General features: G+C 43.5%; 1 protein-coding gene across 1 annotated transcript in view; it reads right to left on the reverse strand.

Moving 5' to 3' along the window:
• SPTLC3 (serine palmitoyltransferase long chain base subunit 3) overlaps positions 1–24,716 on the reverse strand; it is a 136,822-nt gene that overhangs the window by 12,888 nt on the left and 99,218 nt on the right. The window lies entirely within an intron of this gene.

Raw genomic sequence — 24,716 nt, forward strand, 5'->3', positions numbered from 1 at the left:
GGCTGGCCCTTTAAGTTGGTTCTCATCCAAGTCTCTAATCGAAGAGCACTTCACCTAACCTGAGTTTGAAGAGGAAACACATCCCTGGACAAAGATAGGGCCTGCTGAGACCAGAACTGTTTTGTGAGGCATTTGGTAGTGGTACAGTAATAGAGGGAAAGGAATCGAGTGAATGGAAGAAGGGGACCTCTGTTTTCCCCAAGCTCGAAAAATGACAGCATGGGCTCCAAACAGAAGGTCAAAGAAGGTAACATGTGTCCCTTTCCAGGTTATTGTTGCTTCAGCTCAAAAGCTTACAAAAGCTTAGCCTCTGTCCTCCCTGTATGTCCTGGAGGTAGGTTACACATACGTGATGGCAAAGACAATTAAAGAGTGGAAAGAGTTCTGAAGACATCTGTCTACTCCATTACCATCTCCAGTGAGGCAAGTGAGCAAACCAGCCAAATCCAGAGTGTGTGTGCTTGGTACAGAAGATTTAACAGAATTGGATGTTTAAGTCCCCTAGAAATCAGTCCAACATTTGCATCTAATGCAAAGTGGCTGTTGAGCAGGAACAGCTGCTATAGCTGACTTCCATTATGATTGGTTGGGGTTTTATTCAAACTGATTAGTCTTTGCTTTACTGGTTTTTCAATATTCAGAACATCACTCCTGGGTGTCTGCAACTCTGCAGATGGAAAATGGTTAACATGTCAGTAAATATGTCAATCACAGTTCTCCAGTTCCTTCTTGGAGAAATGGCCTCAGATTGTGTCTTGACAGAGGGTTGAACAGTGGACATTTCCCGCTCAACATCCTTCCTCCAGGGGGCCATGATGTTCAGACAGAGTTGGACATGACTTTCCTCTTTTCTACAAGGTTATCATATGACCAAGGCCTAGCCAATTGGAATAATCCATCCCTGTAATTATTGGTTCAATAATGATGAACTATAACGTGGGCTTATCAGAGTCTTTCCGATCTGTTGAAGAAGTATATAAGTGAGGTGATCTGAAGCTACATGTTTGTCGTCATATGGAGGAAACCTGCTTGAGAATGATGTTAATGCAGAAAGCCAAGGTATAAGACAGTAAGAGTCCTGATGGCATCATTGTAACCTAAGGCCTAGCCATGCCTAAATGAGACTGTTTTTTGGACTATCCCAGTATGTTTCTTTTTCTTAAGCTATTCTGAGTTGCATTATACAACCTATAACCAAATGTGTTCTGAGTAACACAGGTGGCCACTTTATTGAATGAGGTTACCTCTAAAGGACAATGCTAATATCAACCACAATAGTACTTGCAACTCACATAATATCACATAAAGCACTTGACAATAATTTATTTAGCCTTCGCAACAACTGTGTTGAACTAGATGCTATATTCTCATTTACACATGAAAAGAAGTCAAGTGACTCACCCAAGTTCACATAGTTGGTAGGTAGCAGAGTCTGAATTTGAATCCAGGTAATTGAGTTCTAGAATCTGTGCCATTTACCTCTACATTATGCCCAAGAGTAGCAATGGATGATGTCTATCCAGGTAATGGATGATAGCCAACTCTTTACTAGAGACTCAATAAAATGTATCTCTTCCAGCTGTTAGAATCATTGTTATACCAAGTTTTTCTCGTAGAGGCAGTTCAGATGTTAAGGACTGAGCAGTCTTTCAACAGCCTCATGTTGTAGAGAAAAGGAGTAGGACATCAAGGACTAGAGGCCTGCCCCAGGGGAAGACTAGCGAACTCCCTTCACTTTAGTTGGGGGGCCTGATGGGCTACTCCTGAAAAGTAAGGGTGAATCAGAAGTAGATAGGTCCCCAAAGGGCACATTCTTCATCCAATCATTTGACATTTTTCAGTAGGCTCTATCACTCCCAAAACACTTCAGCTCTTCCCTGAGAGTTTTGCTTACCAGACCCAAATCTACTTGACTTCTCTGGCATCTTAAATGTGTTAACAATATTTGCAAAAGAACAGAAATTTAGTTGAGGAGAACACCAACCAAGAAGGAGGGGTGTTGAATGATCCAGTTGCCTCTGCTTGTTTTCTGTTACTATACTTCACTTAAGCCCGGTTTTCAAGGAAGACTCCTCTCTGACTCTGCCAGCAGGTTATGATGGAGAAACCATCTGGATTTCCCTTCAGGAAAGCTGATGTCTCAATTCTACCATGCTGGCCACAGCTAATGGATGCGCAACACTTTTGATTGAAGGCCAGTCTACTTGGGTGTTGGCCAGAGAGCCATGAATTGGTCTATCATGAAAACTTTACCAAATAGATAATAAATATGAATTAAACCAATAAGGTCCTCTTGCTGGTAGAGGAAGAATGTGAAAAATTTAGAGAAAACCAACAATTGGCATTAAGACCTGAAATGGAGAGACACAGAGAGAAAAGCTTATAATCAGAATCTATAAGACACAGGAAGCCGCTGGTCAGTGGCTGTGATGATAAATCATAAAAAAAAGAAGTGGGCAGTGCAAGGTTAGTCAGTAGCAACTGGAAGATAAACAGAAATAGGGAAGAGCATTTAATCTAGTGGGCAGACAGATATGACATCTACAAATGGATGGAAAATTGCAACTCTAATGAGTGCTGTGAAGAATACTATATGACTAGAAGTCAGTACATGTTTAGTGAGTTGAGATTGGAAGGGTAGACAGATGTTAACAGGCAAAAAACCAGAGGGGAACATTTCAGGTATAGGAAACAGGAGCAGTGGTGTGTGGAAGAAAAGAGTGGTTGAAAACAAGGTAAGATGTGGTTAAATGTGGGGCAAGAAATAGGCTGGAATGATGGGTAGATTTTCTTAAAAAAAAAAAAAAAAGAGGACAGGGATAGAAGAATTCAACATTTTGTGGCTGGGAAGAGAAAGAACTTACAAGGGAGACAAACAGAGCAATCAGTGAGGAAGAAGACAAATCAGGAGATAAAATAGTGTTTACTGAGTTTATCAACATGGCAGTCATTGATAACCTTTATTTTGGGGTCCCTGGTTGGGACTTTGGTTTTCAAGAAACAGGTAGCTGCAAATATGATTTAGTTTAATGCATATATGCTTTTATTTTCCTGCCCACCTCCTTCAAAAAGGGAAAGATAAGCCCTCAATCCCCAAATTCCAGATTTATATAAATGTTGCTGCATAGAAAAACCTCCTGGGGGCTTAAAAATGAATTGCTTTGTAACATGCCGAAGTGATCCTTGGAAACTTGTATATGTACAGAAAGCACCTCTTTGAAGGCCAGAACTAGAGACAAGGAGGAGAATATTTGTTTTTACTTAAAAAGAAAAAATTTCATCTATACCCCGAAATAAAGAAAATTTCATCTATACCCCGAAACTAGGGGAGTATAAGGAGTAGGGGGAGATTGTGGAAGAAGAAGGAAAAGAAGAAGAGGGCTGGAGTAAGACTTGTTTTAAAGGTGATTCAAATGAAGTCACAGATCTACATCCCAGCCACCAAAATGTATTCCATATGTCCTGTCGCCTTGTACGTTTAGTTCTTTTGTTGATCGTTAGCTGCACAATGAATAGATGACTTCATCAGGCTTGGTGTGATGATTCCTAAATGATCCCCCTCAAAGACTAGAAGGATTTCCTGGCCCGGAACTGCATGAATGACTTAAATTGTTTTCCCAGTGGCATTATCTTTGCACTTGCCCATAATGACTCATCTATCATTGGGCTGCCCAGCTACTTAATTGGCCCCGTCTGTCCCCTTTGCCTTGATTAACCCAAGTAACTGGATCATCAGCTAATGCCATTACTTTACTGCTTGTAGATTCTTTGGAGAGTTGACCAAATAGATCAGAATATGGATCCCAAGGGTAGCTGACTCTAAAGAATTGCCCTGTCTTTTCTATCTTTGAATCATTTAGCACAACATGGCTGACAAGCCATTATGATACACTTCGTGGTCACCATGTTTTCTTATATACATCACTATTAACGCCTTTGAGGTCCTTTGCATCGGCCAAGATACAGCTCCTTTCAATTACTCTATTGCTCACTCTTTAAAATTGGAAACATTCTACTCCTGTAGGGCCTAGGGGAAGAGAGGAATTTATGCAAATAACATGCTACTCATCTAGACAGGATATGGGTGATTTTATTAATTGTGGTGTGCTTTGAGATCCTTGCTTGAAGAGTGCTTTGTAAGTGTAGGAGGAAATTTTTAGCACTTGTCTTTTTGCACAGGGATGGCCAAGTAAGGGTGGCATGGATACCAGGCATTGCTCAATTAGAGACTCTAATTCAACCCTTTCTGGTTCTTCTTTCACACATCATGTAAAAGACAGGGCGGTCTCTGTTCAGATAATTAAGTAAATGAGCTGATCCCTTATGTAGGGTTCCAGAGAGTTTATAGGACTGTTTATTTTGCTATATTGTGGGTTCTCTGTAAAAGGGAGAGTCTTTAGAGTTAAATGGACTAAAAAACAAAACAAAACAAAACAAAAAAAACACCGAACTCCCTCTGGACAATATATGGTTTGATACCTCAGGTTTACCTGTAAAATACAGATAAATAAGCTCAACGCCCGAAAGGTTGGTGGAAATAGAGGGGTTAATGCAGAAACATGCTTCATACTGTGCCTGGCACACAGTAGGTATTTGGAAGTCTAATTACCCTTTTTTCCATAGGGCAGTAGTTCCTAGCAACCTTAATAGCACCTCAGAATCATCTGGAGAGCCTGGCAAAGCCCCGGTCGCACCCCAGATCAACTGAATGAGTATTAAATCAATATAAATCAGGATGGGACAAGGCATGAATTTTGGTTTCCAGGAGGCATAGCCATGGAGACTTGGATGTCTCAGAAACGGCCTCCATTGCCAGTCGAAGCCCACAACCATGCCTGTTGGCAATAAGTGCCTGACTGTGTCCTGGCTGTGTCCTTGGTAGTGGAAAATAGAAGATGGGCATATGTCCTGGCCTCTTCTTTGGCACGATTACCTCCCAGCAGTTAACCAGTGCTTGGATGCTTGAAGAGTATGTTTTGTGGGGCTGACCTGCTCCCCTGACAGCTATCTGCTCTGACTCGAGATCACCCCAACTATCAACACCCCCACCGCCCCCCTCCGCCATCCAGGAGGCTGGATAAAAATCCAGCTGACCTGTACATTGCTGTTCTACCCATTCAGATTTCTAGCTCTGCCAACTTGAGAGATGGTCTAGGTTACCGGAGGCCACAAATACTTTAACCTTCTCTCCAATGCTGTTAAAACAAAAACAGCTGGGGCAGGGGAAGGAAAACAAATAAAACACAAAGCATCCCACTACAAAGCTTTGCAGTCCCCTAATAAAAACAATCGTCTGTGGTGTTTCCAAAAATATGCTTGGGAGAACTCAACCTCCAGAGGGCCAGAAGGCATTGCAGACAGTGGAGACTCCCGGAATGACCTGTCAAAAGCTGAAGAAGGAAAATTTGTTGTCTGCTAAACCGTCGGCATGCAAAAAAACAGAGAGGCATTTCCCTCTGAAGGACTAAGTGGAAAAGGCGGATTTCATGAGCTTGTGAGCCAACCCGGGTGCCGCTCTCTATTTTCTGCAGGTTTGCAAGCTCACTTGTTAATAGAGGAAACATGAATGTGCCCAGATGCCACAGAGGGACTAATTTTATTATTTTCCAGGCTTAAAAGTGCACATAAAGAAATACATGCCGCTATCCTTCCCTAAATTGTTTAGCACGCCGCCATGACAGTCGGAATTCAGACTGGACAACCTCGAAGAGGCTCTTAGGCAGCCTTGCTTGGAAAACATTGTCTTTTTTTTTTTTTAGAGATGGGAAGAGCCTTCCCATAAAACATCTCTTAAAATTTAAGAAGTCGATCTTTCTAAAAAATCACATTGATATTAAAGAATACCTAAATGACTTAAGAATGCCTCATCTCCTTGCCTCTTGCCCCTTCTTTGTCCATTCACTCAAGGCTCCTCCCCCTGGCATGGCGGGGCATGGTCTCTGTGGTGAGATGGGGGGTGGGGAGTGGACAGGACGGACCTTGGAGTAAAGTGTCAGTGTGACAGCAGGAACCCAGCGGTCTGTTATTTTAAGCTCTGGAGCTCAGACAGGACATTTTGTTTGCAACACACTTAGGAGCAAAGTGATCTCAGCTAAGATCAAGAAGCTACAGGGCAGGAAGAATCATAAGAATCACATTAGCAGTGACAAGCTTCCCAGTGGGATGGAGAAAACTGTTTGGAGTGGTTTGCTGAGAGGAACACACATTTTTATCAGGCACTGAAGCTCTCCCTTTTGATGTCTGGATTCCAAGGTTACAGCATGTTTTATAGTCACATACACATGTTCCCGGGACTCTTCAGGCCACTTAGTCACACCTCCGGGGAATGCACATAGGAGCAAGGAGGCCGGACATCCAGGGTGGACAGCTGTCTGCACCCTGCCTCCACCTCCCTACCCGTGACTCACACACACCATCAGGAGTCAGGAGTTTCACCCATGAGAAGAGAATGGATAGGTCTTGCGTATCTATTATTATGCACCAGAAACCGTGTTTGGGGGCCCTCTTCACAGATACCGAAACTGAGGCTGGGAGATCATTAATGCGTTACCCAGCTGACCTGGAAACGGGCCATACCTCCTGGGCTAATCAAAGTCTGCTCTTTGGAGAGAAGCTGGTAAACTTATTTCTGATGAGGTGTGAATTCCATGATTCATGGATTCACAAGTTTTGCAAACGAAAAGCACTCACTATGTTCAGGAGCCAGACCAGCTGGGAAGGTGAAGTAGAAGATGTGAACATTCTGAGACGGTTTGCAAGGAAATGTTTGCATGGAAGACAGGGCAGATAGCAGACAATATACAACTGAGCGGAAGAGACTTAAGAAAGGTGGAGACAGAGTTGGCAGGCTTTTCACACAGTAGGGCTTCCTGAATATTTACAGAACGAATGACAAGATTTAATGGTAATTTGCATTTCAACAGAGAGTAGTGTCTTCGCAAGTCACAAATTGTGGAAGTTTGCACATTTAATGGGGTAATTTGGAAGGCTAGGGGCCACCTGGGAACTTTGTAAATTAGTGATTCTTAAGCACAGGAACACACCAGAGTCTCCTGGGAATCTATCTTTTTCTAGAATACATACAATAAAGTCCCCCTGTCCCCCACCCCCCACCCCCGGGATTCTGCTCCAGAAAGACTCCTGGGGTAACTGTGTCGCCTCCAGTTGAGAATCATTGCTTGAAGTCATGACTGCTATTGTGGGTGTTGATTCTACAAAGATATTAGGGCTGATCCCAACCGAAGACACCAGAAAGCAATTTCGTTTCGCAATATTTTGTACTCCATCTACAGATCTGTATGTAAGATTCCACCTGCCCTTCCCTTTTTCTTTTTTCTTATTTATTTATTTATTTATTTTTTTAATTTTTTTTAATTTTTTAATTTTTTTAAAGATTTTATTTATTAATTTGACAGAGAGAAATCACAAGTAGACAGAGAGGCAGCCAGAGAAAGAGAGAGAGAGGGAAGCAGGCTCCCTGCTGAGCAGAGAGCCCGATGCGGGACTCGATCCCAGGACCCTGAGATCATGACCTGAGCCGAAGGCAGCGGCTTAACCCACTGAGCCACCCAGGTGCCCCCCTTTTTCTTTTTTAAATGAAGATGAGCAAGTGACTCATCAACTCTGAGCCTTCATTTACTGATCTGTTAAATAGGGAGGATAGCAGTAACTGCCTCACCTACTGGAATGCACCATGGAAGAAATGCTTTGGAATTTTGGAGCAAAGAGCTAGAGGTGGTAAGTGAACATTGTGTGTATCTAAGTTTGGAGGTGGGGAGGCACCTGGAAATGGGTAACTCACTTGCCATAACATTTGCATCACAGTCATGAGAAAGATCAGTGGAGTCAGACCACAGAGAGTTCTGAAGGGCACCCCAGGATTTGGTAGGTTTTGGTGGGTAGTAGGGAGCCATGGCAGCATCATGAGCAAGACATGCCATGTTCTGAGGGGGTTTAGGAAGAGGAAGCACATGGTGTATAGCACATGGTTGACGATGAGGGAAAAAATGGAGTTGGCAAGACAAGTAGGAGGCCAGAGTGGCAGCAAACTCTGAAGCAGGTGAAGGGGTGCACGTCCTCAGCTTATTGGGATCTGTGGCAGGAAGGCAAAGGAGGCAGCAAAGGACAGGTCCTGGGCTAAGCGACTGGGTTCATGGGGTCCCCTGAAAGGTCTCTGTGAGCCCATGCAAGTCAACGTGGCCACCAGGAAGTCCCATCGAGGCAGCTGCCTACATGATTCCACCCTCTGGCTTTGAAAGTGTCCACTGGGAGTGCACGGGTGAAGCCGCAGAGAGGCGGCATGGGGGGACATTGAGGGAACCCTCAGCAGAAGGCCGATCAGACTGCCCTGCCCTCACTACAACAATAGCATCAAGGACAAGAACTCAAAAAGTATGAGCCCCGTTTCCTGGGTCCCATGTCAGCTTTACCGTCTGGGGCAAGGTACTTCATCTTTCTGTAACTCAGGCTCGTCACCTATAAAACGGGACTAATGACAATGTAATAATAATAATATCCATTCCATTCCATTCTGCACATTAAATGTTAAGCACTTGGAAGAGTGTCTGCACACAATAAGTCCCTATGAGTACTGTAAAATTTAAAAACTATTTATATCTGATAATATGGATGCTCATATACATTTCATTTGAAAAAAAATTCTGTAGTTCAAAAATATTGAAAACTATTCATTTGAACCAAAGACCAGACCGACTGACTTGGATTTGCCCTATAGGGCTGTGTCCCTGAGCTCAGTGGAGGTTAGGAGGTTATCTGTGGCACCTGCACCCAATCTGGCTGTTCCTGGTCCCTTCTCAGGTTTTTGTTTTTCTGTTTTTTTGTTTTTTCTTTTGTGGGATTTTTTTCAGTGTCTAGGACATGTCCTCCAATCGCTTCTTACCCACCAGAATCAAATGTTCACTGGGACAATTTTCAGTTTCAGTATTCAAGTTGAAGAATCAGACTATATACAGCCCTCCTATTTTAGAAGAGTAAAATAAATTTTAGGGACATTAACCTATACCTGAGGCCTGATCAGGTGAGCCCTTAGAAGGGACTGGGCTCTCCCTGAAGAAAGAGATTCAGGAAGAGAGGGGGGAGATTCCCGAAGATTCGAGAAGGAGATTCCCCATTGCTGGCTTTGAGGCAGAGGGAGGGGCTGGATGGTAAGAAGTTCCAGCAGTCTCTAGGAGCAGAGAGGGGCCAGCACGCAGCTGGCAAGGAAATGGGGACCTTACCCTTGCACCCCCAAAACTGGATTCTGCCACTAACACGTGAGCTTGGGAGAAGAGCCTGAGCTCCAGAAGAGAAGCCAGCCATAGATACCTTGATTTGGCCTTGAGCTCAGAACAGACTATGCCCAGACTCCCGACCCAAGGAGAGCATGAGATAATAAATGATGTTGTTTTAAGCTGCTTAATTTGTGGTAATTTGTTATGCAGAAATAGAAAACCAATACATTCGTTCTCTCTAGCCCAGAGCACACGCCGGGCTTCTCCAGGCACAAATCCACCTGCTTAATCCTCCCCAGCTGCGGCCTCGTGTAGCTGGTTTTCTCCACAACTTGTCCAGAAAAGAATGGGGCTGGGGCAAGGCACCCATGGCATTTGGGGTTTTTGCTGCTTAGCTGAACATGAACCAGTGATGGGAAAAACACAGGTCAGTATGAAACAGTGGCTTCCCTTTACCCTCTGTGACGCTACAGCTGGAACCGCGTTCTTTCCTTCTCTAGCTGTACTGAGCCAACATGAGTTCCACATGTGTTCCATTACGGACTCCCATCTCTGCGTCCCTCGACACAGAGGACAAAAGCCAAGAGGAAGCTTCTGGAGAGACTCATGGTGTAAAAGGATATCTTGTTTGCAGGGCGGTGGACGGAAGTGGCCACACTAACCTTTTGCCCCAGTGCCATCTAAAAGACAAACAGATCCTCTTTACCCTCCTGCTAAGGAAATTTTGTAAGGCCTTAAAGCAAGTGCAGAATTTACGGAGCTGCCCTAAACCTCCACCTTTGCCTAACCCTCACGGCGAAACAAATGAAGGGACGGAACATCTGGCGAGCCAGTTCTGCACAACCAGACCAGCTTCCCCTCCTCGCAGGGGTTCAGTTTGCCGGCTCCTTCTATGTTTATGGGATAAACCCAAGCCATCCTATGTGCACAGAAATGGCAACAGGGCAGAGAAGCAATGTCTGTCACTCGGCTGGCTCAGCCCTGCCTGCGGTCCACACATACAAAAAAAGAGCCAGGTAGGACTTTCCATCCCCACCCCCCAGCATAGGTGATTAATCACTACGGAGGTAGTCCCTCAGTTGAAAGCCAGCGGAGCGTAGCGCCCGGCCATCTGTTTTGTATTAGCTGTTGCCGAAATGCCAGTGGCCTGAAACCTTTGGAAAGACCACAAAGCCCGGAGCGTCTTTCTCTGCCTCTGTCTGGTCCCCAGCGGGTAGCCAAGCACAGATCTTCAGGAAGAAGCAGCGAATGCCTCCCTCAACAGTGCCTGGGCCCTCACAGGGCCCGATTCAGGTGGGGTGCTCTGTGGACCCCGCTCGTACTCTCTAAGGGACTTCCAAGGGGCAGAACGGAACAGAAAAGAAACTGTAGGAAGCTGATCTTGGATCTGCTCTCTGCCGAGGTAGGTGCTAAGAAACATGAGAACTTTTAAAATCACATGTCTATTATTGAGTTTCTTTGCCCCAACCAGGGTTTTTTGGGTGTTCACTGCTTTTTTCCTCCCTTTGCAGAGGACACAGAATTCCCCGGGGGAAGAGTAGATGATGAACAAGGACAGCTCTAGAAAAGCTCAGTGATGCGGACGGATTAAGGTATCTATAGCTCCCACAAGCACTGAAAAAAGGCAACAGCTTCTGAGGGAAGTTTGTGACTGTATCTCATGTCAAATACAAACAGTAAGAAAGTGAGAAAATTCGACTGGAGAGCAAATTGCTGTCACCCTGCGTATTCCTCCCTCATCCCCTCCCCCACCTCAGGCCCTAAATCTTCCCAGTTACTCACTGCTATTTTTAAACCTATCAAACTCAAGTGTAAAAATATGCGTGCCCTGTTCCAGGACCCAGAGCAAAGGTCCAAGGTCACAGCTGGAAGGCACTGGTGCCACTTTCTCCAAGTCCACGTCGGGTTAGAAGCGGGGTCAACACCTCACCTGCCAATCTCATGATAAAAGTTCACAAATGACTGGGATGAATGAAATAATCCATACAAAATGATTTAAAGATGAGGCATGCTTGTATTTTCCAGTTTGAATGAATTATATTTTAAGTCTCACTCTTTTTTTTTTCTTTTACCCTTAGATTTTCTCTCCCGAGGGTTAAAAAAAAAAAAAAAAGGAAAATGATGGAGATTCATAAGTTGATGGAAGTTCCTTGAAACACCTTGCCATTGTATTCCGCTCTTTCTCTTAATAACTGAATAAAAAAACAGATTAAGCCTTCAAAAAATCTGTTTGGCAAATCTCAAATACAGCAGGAACGATCTGGAGAGAGCTTGCCCATTTAGACATAACGGAAACAAACAGTGCTTCTCAAAGTCGATGAAATGCTTCAAGCAATGTGGGGCAGGGTCATAGCTTCATGTGATCTCGATCTTGGCACAAACTCTCGTTTTAGTTCTCTCTCTGGTGATGAGTCACCTTGACTAGTCACCTGCTGGGTGCTGGTGTGATAAACGTCAGAGGTTCAATCCTTGTTCAAGTCTCTTAGCCTCCTTTAAGTCCACGGTCCCCAAAGAACCCAAGGGTGGCTGAATGTGAGGTTTGGGTTGATTCAAAACCAGCCCCTCCATTTCAGATAACTAGCCTAAATGTGCTTGTTTATAAATTGCACGTTTTAAATTGCAATGTTCTATGTTCTGTCCCATCATGTTCCCCCTTCTAGAAAAAAAGTCTGACTTGTCTGAGAGTACACTACTATTTCCAAAATATACGTGCTTCCCTGATCTGGCCTGACTTCCAGAGCTGTCCTAATTTCATGTCATTTTAATGTCTTCTGGAGAAGCATCATGCCCAGGGTCCATTTTTCTGCCTTCAAAGAGTGCACGGTGTTGGGGAATTTAGCAACAAAGCAATGATAATGATCTTAATACCTGCCGTGGCCTAGGACTAGGTTCTGTGCAAAAGAAGCAGAAATGGTTGTAGTAAAATCCAGAGTAGGACCCCCGAGAGTCCCTACAAAAGGAAGAGAGATTTATCTTCAGTCCTTTGGATTTTGTTTTTCGTTTTCTCTTAGCTACTTTTATTCTGTCTCAGGTCAAGAGATTTAATCAGTCAACAGGGCAAAATTGGGAAACTGTCTAAAATATACAGTGTCTTCCTACAGTATACATCCATCAAAAGTCTAGGAAAGAATGTCCCGGACTGAGGTTAAGGATTGTGGCAAAGCCTGGCTAGCTACTCACTGAACCCATTTCCTTCTAGGCAGACAGTTACTTCATTTCCCTGGCTCCTCTGTGGTCAGGTAAGGTCATGGGGCTGAGTTATGGTCAATAGAATGTGGGCAGAAATGAAATGTACCTTTCCAGTTCCAGCCCGTGAAAAGATTGCCTATTTCATCCCCTCTGTTCCTCCTTCCTTCAGTGGCAAGCTTGGAAGCTATATATTGAAGCTTGGAAGTTGAAGCTACAAGTTGGAAGGAGGTTGGATTCCTGGAAGAGAACTGCCTATGCAAAAAGAGCAACCATTCTGGACTTTGTATGACCAAAAAGTATTTTTTTTTATTATGTTAAGTCACTAATAATATATTGTCTGCTACAGCAACTTATAACCTTAACTAATACCAGCCTTATAAGACTGTGTATATCATGAAAACTTTCAAGGGTTTAAAACCCTAATGCCTTTCTATGTTTCATTGGCTAAATGGTATAAAGGGAAACTGTAATTTTTGTGTGAGAATTTTAGTTTCTCAACCTCTCATTACTAGTCACCAAGTAATGTCATGAAAACCTGAAGTTTCTTGATTGAAAAAGATCCTAAGTGCAAATCATCATTAAGATAGAGTAGGGGAGAGAAGAAGGCCCCCCCTCCAGTGTATTTAGTGGGAAATACCATTGTGGATGCCTCAGAATCAACCTATTCTCCTCTATTTTAGATACATACTTTGCCTCGGACAGAGGATTAGCTGGTGGCCAGTCCTTGCTGATTACTGTGTATAAAAAAGTCACATGCACTTTTGGGCTTTGGATGTCTCCATGGGAAACGTTAAGTAAGGGATTCAGCTAACTGCTTAGATAATTAAAGGAAAAACTCCATTTGTGTTCCTGCTATTTGGGTAGCATTGGCTTGAATTACCCAGCTTACTCACCTCTGTATTAGATGGTGTCTAGACAGAGCCTTAGTATATGTGATAATATAAAACCACTCATTTATCAAAAGAATAGGAAAGGGACCCTAGATTTTGGACTGTACAGGTATCAATCAAAGGAAGTGATTCTAACTCCAGTGTTTGAACCAAAATAATTCTCTAGGTAATTTCTAAAGAAACCATAATTGTTTATAGGTAGTGATTAGGTTCTAAGCCTTGCCCAGGAAATCTATTTGGCCCCAAATCTGGTCAGTGAGCATTCATTTACATAGTTGATGCTTAAGACACAATTAATTAACCAAACGCTATCTATTCGGAAGGCTGGGTTGGGGGCCTGTGGCTAACATAGGAGGGATAAATTGAAGGAGATGGAGGAGGGAGGCAGTATTTTCTGAATGCAGTCATTGAGATGGGGCTTCGAAGGCTAAATGGGGATTAGGAGATAGAGAATAGGTATAAATGCAGGGCACCTGGGTAGCTCAGTCAGTTAAAGCATCTGATTTCGGTTTAGGTTATGATCTCAGAGTCTTGGGACCAAGCCTCACATCGGGCTCCATGCTTAGCAGGGAGTCTGCTTGGCACTCTCTCCCTTTCTCCATCTTCCCCTCCTTCTGCCCCTCTCCCCACTCATGTTTGCTCTCTTTCTCCCTCAAATAAATAAATACAATCTTAAGAAAAATAGGTATAAATGGGTTGTGGGAAGAGATGAAGGCCTTCCAGATGGAGGAGATATCCTGAGCATCCATAAGGGAGGGACCAATGCCTGGTGAACAGTTGATGGGATATGGCCAAAGCTCCCGTTGAACGGGGTCATACATCCCATCAACATATATTGCTTGGGGTTGGGGACAGGGTCGTATCCTCACGGTATTTGTATTCTACTGAGGGAGACAGACAATAACCAAGGAAGCAAGTATATAATTCCAGGTGGTGGTGAGTACTGTGAAGAAAAATGGTGCGGAACAGGGGAGTAGAGAGAGTTACCCACAAAGAAATGGGTGATATTTTAGAAAGGGGGTTAGTGTTGGTGGCAGGAGTTAGAAGGGTCATTCCCGCATGAATTCCCATTCTAAGATGTTCTGAGTCCAAAGTTCATCTGGGCCCTGAGTTTGGTTCTGAACCAGTTCTGAGAGATGAGTGGGTGGCAGAAAGTAAAAGGGTATTTGTGTCTGTCTGGGGTCAGGAGCAAGGAAGGTCTTATGTGGGGGTCAAGGGATCAAAACAGGGAAAGGATGCAAGCTTCTGGGGAACCAGAGAAAGTTCTAATTGTTTTCTTTCAATTTGAAGATAGATTCTTTCCTTGTTGATGAGGCTAAGAAAAATTTTATCAGTGCCAATTTTTGAATTATCTGATGATTTTAAACTTGATCACATTTTAAAATTTTATCAGTGCCAATTTTTGAATTATCTGGTGATTTTAAACATGATCTTAACTTGTTCAATGAACAATACACGCCCCCTTCCATTAATTGTTCCGTTATGCACAGAAACCAGTCATCTTCAGCCCCTCAGATATTCTCAGTGAATAGAATCAGGGATTTTCCAACGATGGGACAGAACACTCAGTTTTAATTTTAGGATAGGCGATGTTGCCGTGAAATAGTGACACCATAATATAAGCAAATTTTGATTTAAAAGAAATCACTTCCTCACTTCAGGGATGGAGAGCCTCTCAGAGGCATAGAGGAGAGGGATCCCATTCCCCGAGAGCCTTCATTCCCCAGCTCTGCCAAAGGCAGCATGGGATGTGTAAACAGAGTTCTGGGGCCCAGGTAAGGAAGGACGTCTTTCCAGATGGAATGTTTTGAGTATTTCCCAAGTCAAGCAGGAAATAAAATCTCAGAAAGATTTAGTGCGAGCAGGCCCTCTGTTGGGGAGTGTGTCTATTTAATACTTCCTCCTCAGATCCTGGCCCATCAGTTTTGATTTGCCAGCAGGCAAAGGAAGCCAGGCTGAGGAAGAATTCCTTGTACTGGCACAATGGCTGAGGGTACTTAGCTTCCATTTGCATACTCAGTTTCCCCATCCGCCCTAAGCTTTCGTGCTCAAGTTCACCAAAACCAAAGTTTCCAGGCTCTCTTAGGCTTGTTAAGCTTTTTCTTCATCTTGAAAGTGGAGAGTTGAGGCAATTATTTGGATAATATCTAAGTTTGATGGGTAATATCTAAAATGACTGAGGAAGGATCCTAGTAATACTGTGCTTATTTGTTTTGTCCTTTGGTAGCAATAATCTCTGCCCACAACCTTCAGAAAACATTAAATTAATAAGATAAAACACCCTATTGTTTCATCCTGTCAAATTGTCCAGCTTTGAGGACCCTTTGTAGTGAATTGCTTTATTTCCAGGAAAAACACAATTCATTATTTCATCTTATTTTTTTAAAAGACTTTTATTTATTTGTCAGAGAGAGAGAGAGCGCACAAGCAGGTACAGTGGTAGACAGAGGCAGAGAGAGAAGCAGGCACCCTGTTGAGGAAGAATCCCGATGCGGGACTCGATCCCAGGACCCTGGGATCATGACCTGAGCTGAAGGCAGCAGCTTAACCAACTGAGCCACCCAGGTGTCCCCATCATTTCATTTTAATTTTACCTTTAGTTTTTCCTCTATGGCCATAATATCCAGACACATCCCCCACTACTACTCATAAACTCCCTGTTAAAGGGTGAAGAGGGACAAATGTGACTTTGAATAAAAATCGAGGATTTCATTTTTCTTAACTTCATTGCATAAGACTGGGAGACTTTATTAGCAGTGATGAAGGTTTAGGATACTTAAATTGAGTATTATACATTAGGAATTGCAATTCTGTATACATCTTCTCTTGCAAGTACATTCTCACTACTGTTTTCATTTCTAGGGATACTTCTGGCCACTCAATTATAAACATCAAATATTTCCATGCATATGATGGCAAAAAAGAGGCTTTTTTTTTTTTTAATTAAGAAAGTTGGTGATCATCCCACCAGCCTAGCATGGAAGTGACAGAAGGGAGAAGGATGGTTAAATCACAGATATGATGATTTTTTTAATAAAGCCATTTTGGTAAAATAAGAAATGAGTTAGCCAGTGGAGTCATTCAAATGTAAGTACTGACCTATTAATTATAGTCAGATTTTTTCCAAAGCTATTCCTGTCTCTGATAAAATTTCATTTCTAAAAAAACTGATGTTACACAAAAAAATTAAAAATATCATACGTCCAGGGTACCTGGGTGGCTCAGATGGTTAAACATCTGCCTTCAGCTCAGATCATTATCCCAGGGTCCTGGGATCAAGTCCCACATCGGGCTCCTTGCTTCTTGGGGAGCCTGCTTCTCCCTCTGTCTCTTTCTTTCTCCATCTCTTATGACTAAAGAAATAAAATCTTTAAAAAATTACATGTCCAGATTAAGCTTAGATATTCAAATAAAGGGGTCTGTAGATTGCATGTTGGCAAAGAGGTAAGTGTTTTTTTTTTTTTCCCCAAGATTTTTTATTTATTCATTTGACAGAGAGAGAGAGAAAGACAGGGAGAGAGGAAACACAAGTAGAGGGAGTGGGAGAGGGAGAAGGCGGCTCCCCACGGAGCAGGGAGCTCAATTGAGAGCTCAATCCCAGGACCCTGGGATCATGATCTGAGCCAAAGGTAGATGCTTAAAGACTGAGCCACCCAGGCGCCCAAGGAGGCAAGTGCTTGATAAAATGTATAGTTGCTGTTTCATCCTCATGGGAAATTGAAAGTATTATAAAATCTTAGCATCTGATATTCAAAAGGTGTATTGGATTGAGCAGACCATCTTTTCTAAGAAAAGTGCCAGTGTCATTTCTACACCATATCAACAAAATTGTAACAATCACAGCAGGAAAATGAGTAGCCAATAGGAGGCTGATAATTACAGTGCAAAGTCAAGCAGACCCCACACAGTAAACGGAAAAGCCATTCTTCCCAAGTTATGGATATGAAAGACTTGGTTGTAGTTTATTTTAACTTACTCAACTTCCTTCTTCATAATTTAATTTAAACTTAGCAGTTGCCCATTGGGGATCTCCTTTCTCACTGAATGGAGTTCACCTATTACAGATGCTCTGAAAAACTGAAGTATTTATTATACCCTGTCCATCCCAAGAGACACAGGTTACTAGAGAAATGGCAGTCCCTGGGTATGATGTCTCCTTTCAAATCAAATAATATAATCAGTTCTGTGATAATGAACTCCTAATGACTCTCTGTACTTCAAAAAGGTTATATAGAAGCGCAGGTTGAAGGGAGAGGCTGTTGTGAACACAGGTACTTTGTGAGGGTATGGAACATCTGGCTATCAGGCACCTGTGGGCTGTGAATTTCTAATGAATATAGAGACCCATCATGTTCCCATCACCAGTGGTAAGCACAGTGTCTGACACCTAGTAGGTCTCTGATATACATTTTCCAAATTGAATTAAAAAGAAACATTCTAAGTCCCAATTATGCACTGAGTATAATACAGGTACTGATAACATATCTGTTCTGGGCCATCTTTTCCTCCAAAGGATGGAGCAGAACCTCTGAAAACTTAATACTGGCCATCTCAGCATTGAGCTTGGCCACAGTCAACCTCTTTCTTGGGATTCTTGCCCTATGTCTGTGTCTAGTTTTGCTCTTACATTTATATGCTAATTTTAGTGCCACCAATGTCTGAAAAAGTTGCTCACGTGTCCCCAGTCATCACTTCATGTCTCACGGAGTGATGGGAAAACCTGATGGGAGGGAGGAAACTGAAGTGACTACAGATCATCACACACCTGTGATTCTCAGTCTGGTCCCTGGGGCAGCAGCTTCAGCATCACCTGGGAGCTTATGAGATGTGCAACAAGCATTTCTGAGCCCAGAGCTGTCAGCAGCCTGTTTCACCATCCCCCCAGGTGATTCTGATACAGGCTCAAATCTGAGAATCATGTCTCTACATAAGGGGTGTATATGTGTGTGTGTGTCGTCGGCGGGGGGCGGGGGGCGGTGTGCCTGTACAGAGGGAATTTGAAAAGGAACTGAAGATCGAATTTTGGTAAGTGCAGGCAGGCATGCAGACCTCACAGAAATGGGGAGTAAGAACAGACAGAAAAATTAAAAAAGAACCAGAAAAGAAGAGCATCTCCATAATTAAGAGAAGACTTCAAAGAGAGGAAGAGGTGGAGAGGTCAGTCAAATCTAGGACAAGAAGACAGGCAGCAAACACCACCGTTTCAGGAAAATCTGCAGCCACGGAAGAGACGCAACTCGTTCGTTGGCTGGTTGAAGAGGATGAAGGGGTAAGGGAAAGCTAAAAAGGATGCGGGAAGAGAACAGTTCATCACTGAGAAAAGGGGCTGTGCCTGCAGCAGGTGGGAATGGAGAGAATCAAGCACAGGGCAGTGACGGACAAGGGTCATTTCTTTGTGGAGCAAAGAGGGAAAGAGAAGATTCTGTCTTTCCACAAGCATTTGCTGAGCACCTGTAACTGCCTGGCACTGTTCTCAGTGTAATGAATAAAACAAGACAAAGTGTTTGTTCACCTGGAGTTTACCGTTCTAAGGAAGGAAAACAAAAAGCAAGGCGATATCTACCGCATTTGTCAGGTGCCATGAAGACAAATGCCATGAAGACAAGAGCGAGGTAAGGAGAACGAGAGGGACAAGGAGGGAGCGTGGTTTAATATAGGGCCACTCCCCTAACAGGCTAATGTTAGGTAAAGACGCTAGGGACGCGCGGGAGGGGCCACACAGATACTGGTCAGCAATGCTGAGCTGGAGAGGCCGGCAAGGGCACAGTGCCTCTGCAGGCATCGTTCCCTGCATTCTAGGAAGAGCAAGGAAGCCAGCTTCTTGGAGTAGATGAAGCGAGGGAACAGAAGACCTTATCATGAGAAGACTTGAAGGCCACGGTCTGGGCTTCACACTCAGCAGGATGGGAAGTGGTGAAACGTTCTGCGAGGGGGGTATTCCGAGTTACACTTAAAAAAAAAAAAATTACTTTGGCTTCTGTATGGAAAACAAGTCCTATAAAAGAAAAGAGTGGAAGTGGAGGGGCTATCCCGGAGGCCACTCCGGTAACATGCGTGGAGCTGACCCAGGGAGAGCTGAGGCTCGCAAGAAGAGACCAGATTCTGGACATAAAGCAAAGGACGTGTTGTGGGATTTGCTGGTGGAGCAGGTACAGGTCTGAGAGAAAGGCAGAGCTCTCCAGTGAGTAAAAACTTGACAATCGGGAGAAGGGCAGAAGCAGATGATTTAAAATAATAGTAATAATGGGGGCACCTGGGTGGCTCAGTCGGTTAAGCGGTTGCCTTTGGCTCAGGTCATGATCCCAGAGTCCTGGGATTGAGCCCCGCATTGGCTTCCTGCTCAGTGGAGAGCCTGATTCGCCCTCTTCCTCTGCCTGCTGCTCTGCCTATTTGAACTCTCTCTGTCAACTAAATAAATAAAATCTTTTCATGGGGTGCCTGGGTGGCTCAGTGGGTTAAAGCCTCTGCCTTCGGATCAGGTCATGATCCCGGGGTCCTGGGATTGAGTCCCGCATTGGGCTCTCTGCTCAGCAGGGAGCCTGCTTCCCCCCCTCTCTCTGCCTGCCTCTCTGCCTACTTGTGATCTCTGTCTGTCAAATAAATAAATAAAATCTTTTTTAAAAATAATAATAATGGTAACTGTTAGGTTTATTGAGTATTTCCTATTTATCAAGTGTCGCACTAAGTCTGTTACCTGTATGATGTCATTTATTCCTACGGGCAACCCCCATTAAAATTAAGAGATGGAGGCTAAGCAAGGGTAAGCAGTTTGCCCATCATGGAGCGAAGGCACTTAGGGACTGGGCCCCTTGCCACCTGGCTGCAGAGAACATACCCTTAATCCTCCCTGAGATACAAAAGGGAGAGTGGGGAAGGAAGGTCAAATTGGCATTTCAAAAAGAATATTGACGGATGCATTGAAAAACATGCATGCAAGATTTAAGTAAATAATAACAAGACACCTGTTGCTGGTGCTTTCCTTAGGAGGGTTGCTATGATTTGGGGCCCAGCCCTGTCTTCTGTTTGTGCCAAGTGGAGGCGAAGCAAATGACAGAGCTGCAGTCTTCCTGGACCTCTTCAAAAGTGATGTCAGTTACAGAAGGTCCCCAGTACTAAGTGATCCCTTCAGCTGCCTCATGGGTGTGGAACACACTTCTGGCCTCCACTCCTCTGAGATAAGCATTCCCTTGACCTGGTTTAGCAGAAACTCTGACCTGAAACGGAATAGGCCAGCAAGATGGAAGTTGAATCGTGATGTATTTATTAAGCCGAGCACTGGGTTTGACACTCAGGCACAACAGATTAATTCAAGAAGACACATTTCTTGCCCTTAAGGGGCTTACAGCCCCTTAAGATTTGGCTTAGGGACCATGAGGATGGAGAAACCAAATCTCCACTCTGGGCTCATTGCACTGCATGATGGGACAAGTTGATTAGAAGATTAGAAGGAGATTAGAAGGGCCCTGGTGCACGTGGAATGAATGCCTGCACGGCCCGCAGCTTCTCAGCCTGTGTGCCCGAGCTCCACAAGCAGCCCGGCTGCAGAGGGAAGGTGGCTGTTTGTGCATAAACGTTGTCATTTCACAGAGACTGCTATTTCATCTTTGAACCTTGGCTTCAAAGGAACCCTGACCTTATTCCTGTGGCTTGCCTTTCTTTGAAGCCTATGGCTTTGCATTGCAGATTAAAGTGAAGATATTCATCAAGGGACAGATCTGGCCAACTGCTCTCCAAACTCAACCCGAAACAAAGCCTTGAAAGGCTGCAATCACAGTTGCAGTGGAGTGGGCTAAACATGAAGGCTTGGAGCCGTGCTCTCTTTCTCAGATCCTGTAAGGCAGCTCCGGAATGACACAGTGTGCCCCTTTGAGCTCCAGACAACTTTACCCCGAGAATCCGTATATCTCCGCAGAGACGGGTGAGTTAATGCAATGTTCTCAACCTGTCCTATTCATTTTATTTAAAGCAGAAATTGTCGTCAATGAGACCAGCATGAACACTCATTGGTGCCTTTGAATTCTTCAAAAGATGTGTCAGAGAGAAGCATCTGAAACTTGGCAGATGATTCAGTCAATTTTCTCTTCTACTACTTTCCTTTGTTGGCCCCTTCAAAAAGAAATTGTCCTATCTTTCCCCCGGGTTCGCCCATCTTGACTCTAAGGCAACAGGCTTCATGCATTGCCCTCTCTGTTCTTTCTTTCTCTCTTTTCCCTATTAAGATGGCAAGAGGAGGAAAGTGAGAAACTTTAAGTGGGAGGTAAACAAAAAATAATAAGCAAGTCATTCTTTAATTATTAGGTGAAAAGAGAGAACCAAAGGAGATATCGGCCACCTCAGAGGAAGAAAAATGGATGATAGATGACTATCAAAGAATAAATGATCATCTCTTCCAATGTCATTTTTCTGCAGATTTTTAGCTGCGATCAGATAAATGAAGTGAGTTCTGTCTGTGATGAAGTGGGAAACCAATCCAGAGGAGAGAAGGGAATGATTGTCAGGTTGACTCCACATAAATCAACTGCTTCTGACAGCATATACACTAAAGGGCTTAAGAAACCAATGATCCTTGGGGCGCCTGGGTGGCTGAGTGGGTTAAAGCCTCTGCCTTCGGCTTGGGTCATGATCCTGGGGCCTGGGATGGAGCCCCACATTGGGATCTCTGCTCAGCAGCCACCCTGATCCCCCCTCTCTCTCTGCCTGCCTCTCTGCCTACTTGTGATCTCTGTCTGTCAAATAAATAAATAAAATCTTAAAAAAAAAAAAAAAAAGAAACCCGTGATCCTTACTGAGACATAGGCTAATTCTCAGGTAACTTTCCTGGTTATTTTTCTTTAAGATAAGACCAAAAAAAAAATTCTGGTCATTGTAGGACAATTCATTTAACTTGTGTTTTAACTTAAATCTTAAATAATCGTTTTCCATTAAGAAAAGTGTGGAGTACAATGAGATACAACCTTATACCAGTTAGGATGACAAAAATTAACAAGACAGGAAACAAGAAATGTTGGCAAGGATGTGGAGAAAGGGCAACCTTCTTACACTGTCAGTGGGAATACAAGCTGGTACAGCCATTCTGAAAAACAGTATGGAGGTTCCTCAAGAAGTTAAAAATGGAGCTACCATACAACCTAGCAATTACACTACTAGATATTTACCCCAAAGATACAGATGTAGTGAAAAGAAGGGGCACAGATACCCCAATGCTCATAGCAGCAATGTCCACAATGGCCAAACTGTGGAAGGACCCAAGATGCCCTTCAACAGATAAATAAATAAAGAAGATGTGGTCCATATATACAATGGAATATTACTCTGCCATCAGAAAGGATGAATACCCACCATTTTCATCGACATGGATGGAACTGGAGGGGATTAGGCTAATTGAAATAAACCAAGCTGAGAAAGAAAATTATCATATGGCTTCACTCATATGTGGAACATAAGGAATAGCACAGAGGACCATAGGGGAAGGGAGAGAAAACTGAAGGGGAAGAAATCAGAGAAGGAGACAAACCATGAAAGATTCTGGACTCTGGGAAACAAACTGAGGGTTACAGAAGGGAGGGGGGAGGAGGGATGAGGTACCAGGTGATGGATATTAAGGAGGGCACCTGTTGTGATGAGCACTGGGTGTTACATGCAATTAATGAATCCTTGAATACTACATCAATCAATTAATGAATCCTTGAATACTACATCAAAAAATAATGATGTACTGTATATTAGCTAATTCAACATTGAAAAAAGAAAAAGAAAAAAAGAAATGCACAAAGTTTAGGGTCTCTGTGTGGCTAAGTGTCTGCCTTCTGTGGGTCATGATCCCAGGGTATGGGCTCCCTGCTCAGTGGGGTCATCTTCTTCTCCCTCTGCCCCTCCCACTGCTCATGCTCTTTCTCAAATAAATAAAATAAAATTTTAAAAAAGGAGAAATGAATAAATTTCAATAAGATCATTAATAATGGCTTTGTGAGCAGCCACTGGTTCCAGACTAATTTTTTCACACAATCAGACAGTTCATGTGGGCACAGATGCAGCTTTATTTCCAGCTTCAGGTTTAACAGGTTGAAAGATTTCTGCTTATCCATATCCACATCCTTTAAGTTACCAGCTCCTCCCACAAATCGGGGTCTGGTCATATGCCTGGTTTTGGCCAAAGGACTATAAGCAAGTGGTGTCACTTCCAGTCTGAAGTTTCTCTGTTCCCTGCCACGGGGACCGTAGAGGCTAGAAGTAGGCTTAATTGGTGCTTCTTTGGAGGACAGCTGTGCGGAGAGTTATCTAATTTGTGTTAGACTTGGTGTGAGCAAAATAAAACTCAGTTCTGTTAAGCCATAGAGATTTTCAGGGTTTGTTTGTTATGGTAGCATAACTTTGCTTATCCTGACTAATCCAGGGCCTTGGAGGACACCCAGTCTTACCTGACTTCCATCATAAGAATCTTTCCTACAGCATCCCAGAGATGTAGTCCAAATACTTCTTCCCTGAGAACTAAACATCTCAATAATAGTAGCAAATAATGGCAGCAAACAATTATATGATGCTTACTAAATACTTGTTTTCAGACATAATTTTAAGTATTTTGTATAACTTAATTTACTTGATTCTCACAAAAGCATGAGCTCGTCAGTATTATTTTCCTCATTTTATAGCTGGATGAATTGAAGCACAAGGAAGTCACTTGCCCAGAGCTGAACAGATAAGTTAAATCACTTGCCTGGGGCCACAGAGCCAGTTTACTTTCAGTTTCTGCTCCTAACCATTGCACCGCGTGGCCTCCCTAGATTGGATTTCCATTTCCTTTTCACACCAACTATTCAACAAGAGACAGAATAATAAAACTCCAAAGACGAGGTTGGAAGAGGCTTTGGAAAACCATTAATTACTGTGTTTTACATGAAGGAACAAAATCACTTTGCAAGCCATTTTCCTGCCGTTTTCAAACTGGTGTCCTGGGGGGCGCTAGGCTTCAGGAGAAGGGCCTCAGGGGCTGTCAGTACTGAGGTAGGTGTACACGCTACTTCAAAGAGCCCAGTCCTGTTATAATCTGTCTTAGATAGTAGACTTTTGGATAAAATTTGCATGTGAGTGAAGTATACTGCTGCTTTAATAAAATTGGGAAATGGATCTCCCCACACTTATACTGAAATAGTAGGCTTGGAAGATGGCAGTAAACAGTGGAGGGCTTCCCACAAGCTGGGAGTTCGGGTGGAGTACATAGATTCTATGGTCCCTTCACCAGTCCTGGGGCTGGGAGATTTTGCTACTTCCATAAATGCACATAGATTCTATGGTCCCTTCACCAGTCCTGGGGCTGGGAGATTTTTGCTACTTCCATAAATGCACATAGATTCTATGGTCCCTTCACCAGTCCTGGGGCTGGGAGATTTTGCTACTTCCATAAATGCAC

This window comes from Mustela nigripes, chromosome 7, assembly GCF_022355385.1.
Source record: "Mustela nigripes isolate SB6536 chromosome 7, MUSNIG.SB6536, whole genome shotgun sequence".
Lineage (NCBI taxonomy): Eukaryota > Metazoa > Chordata > Mammalia > Carnivora > Mustelidae > Mustela > Mustela nigripes.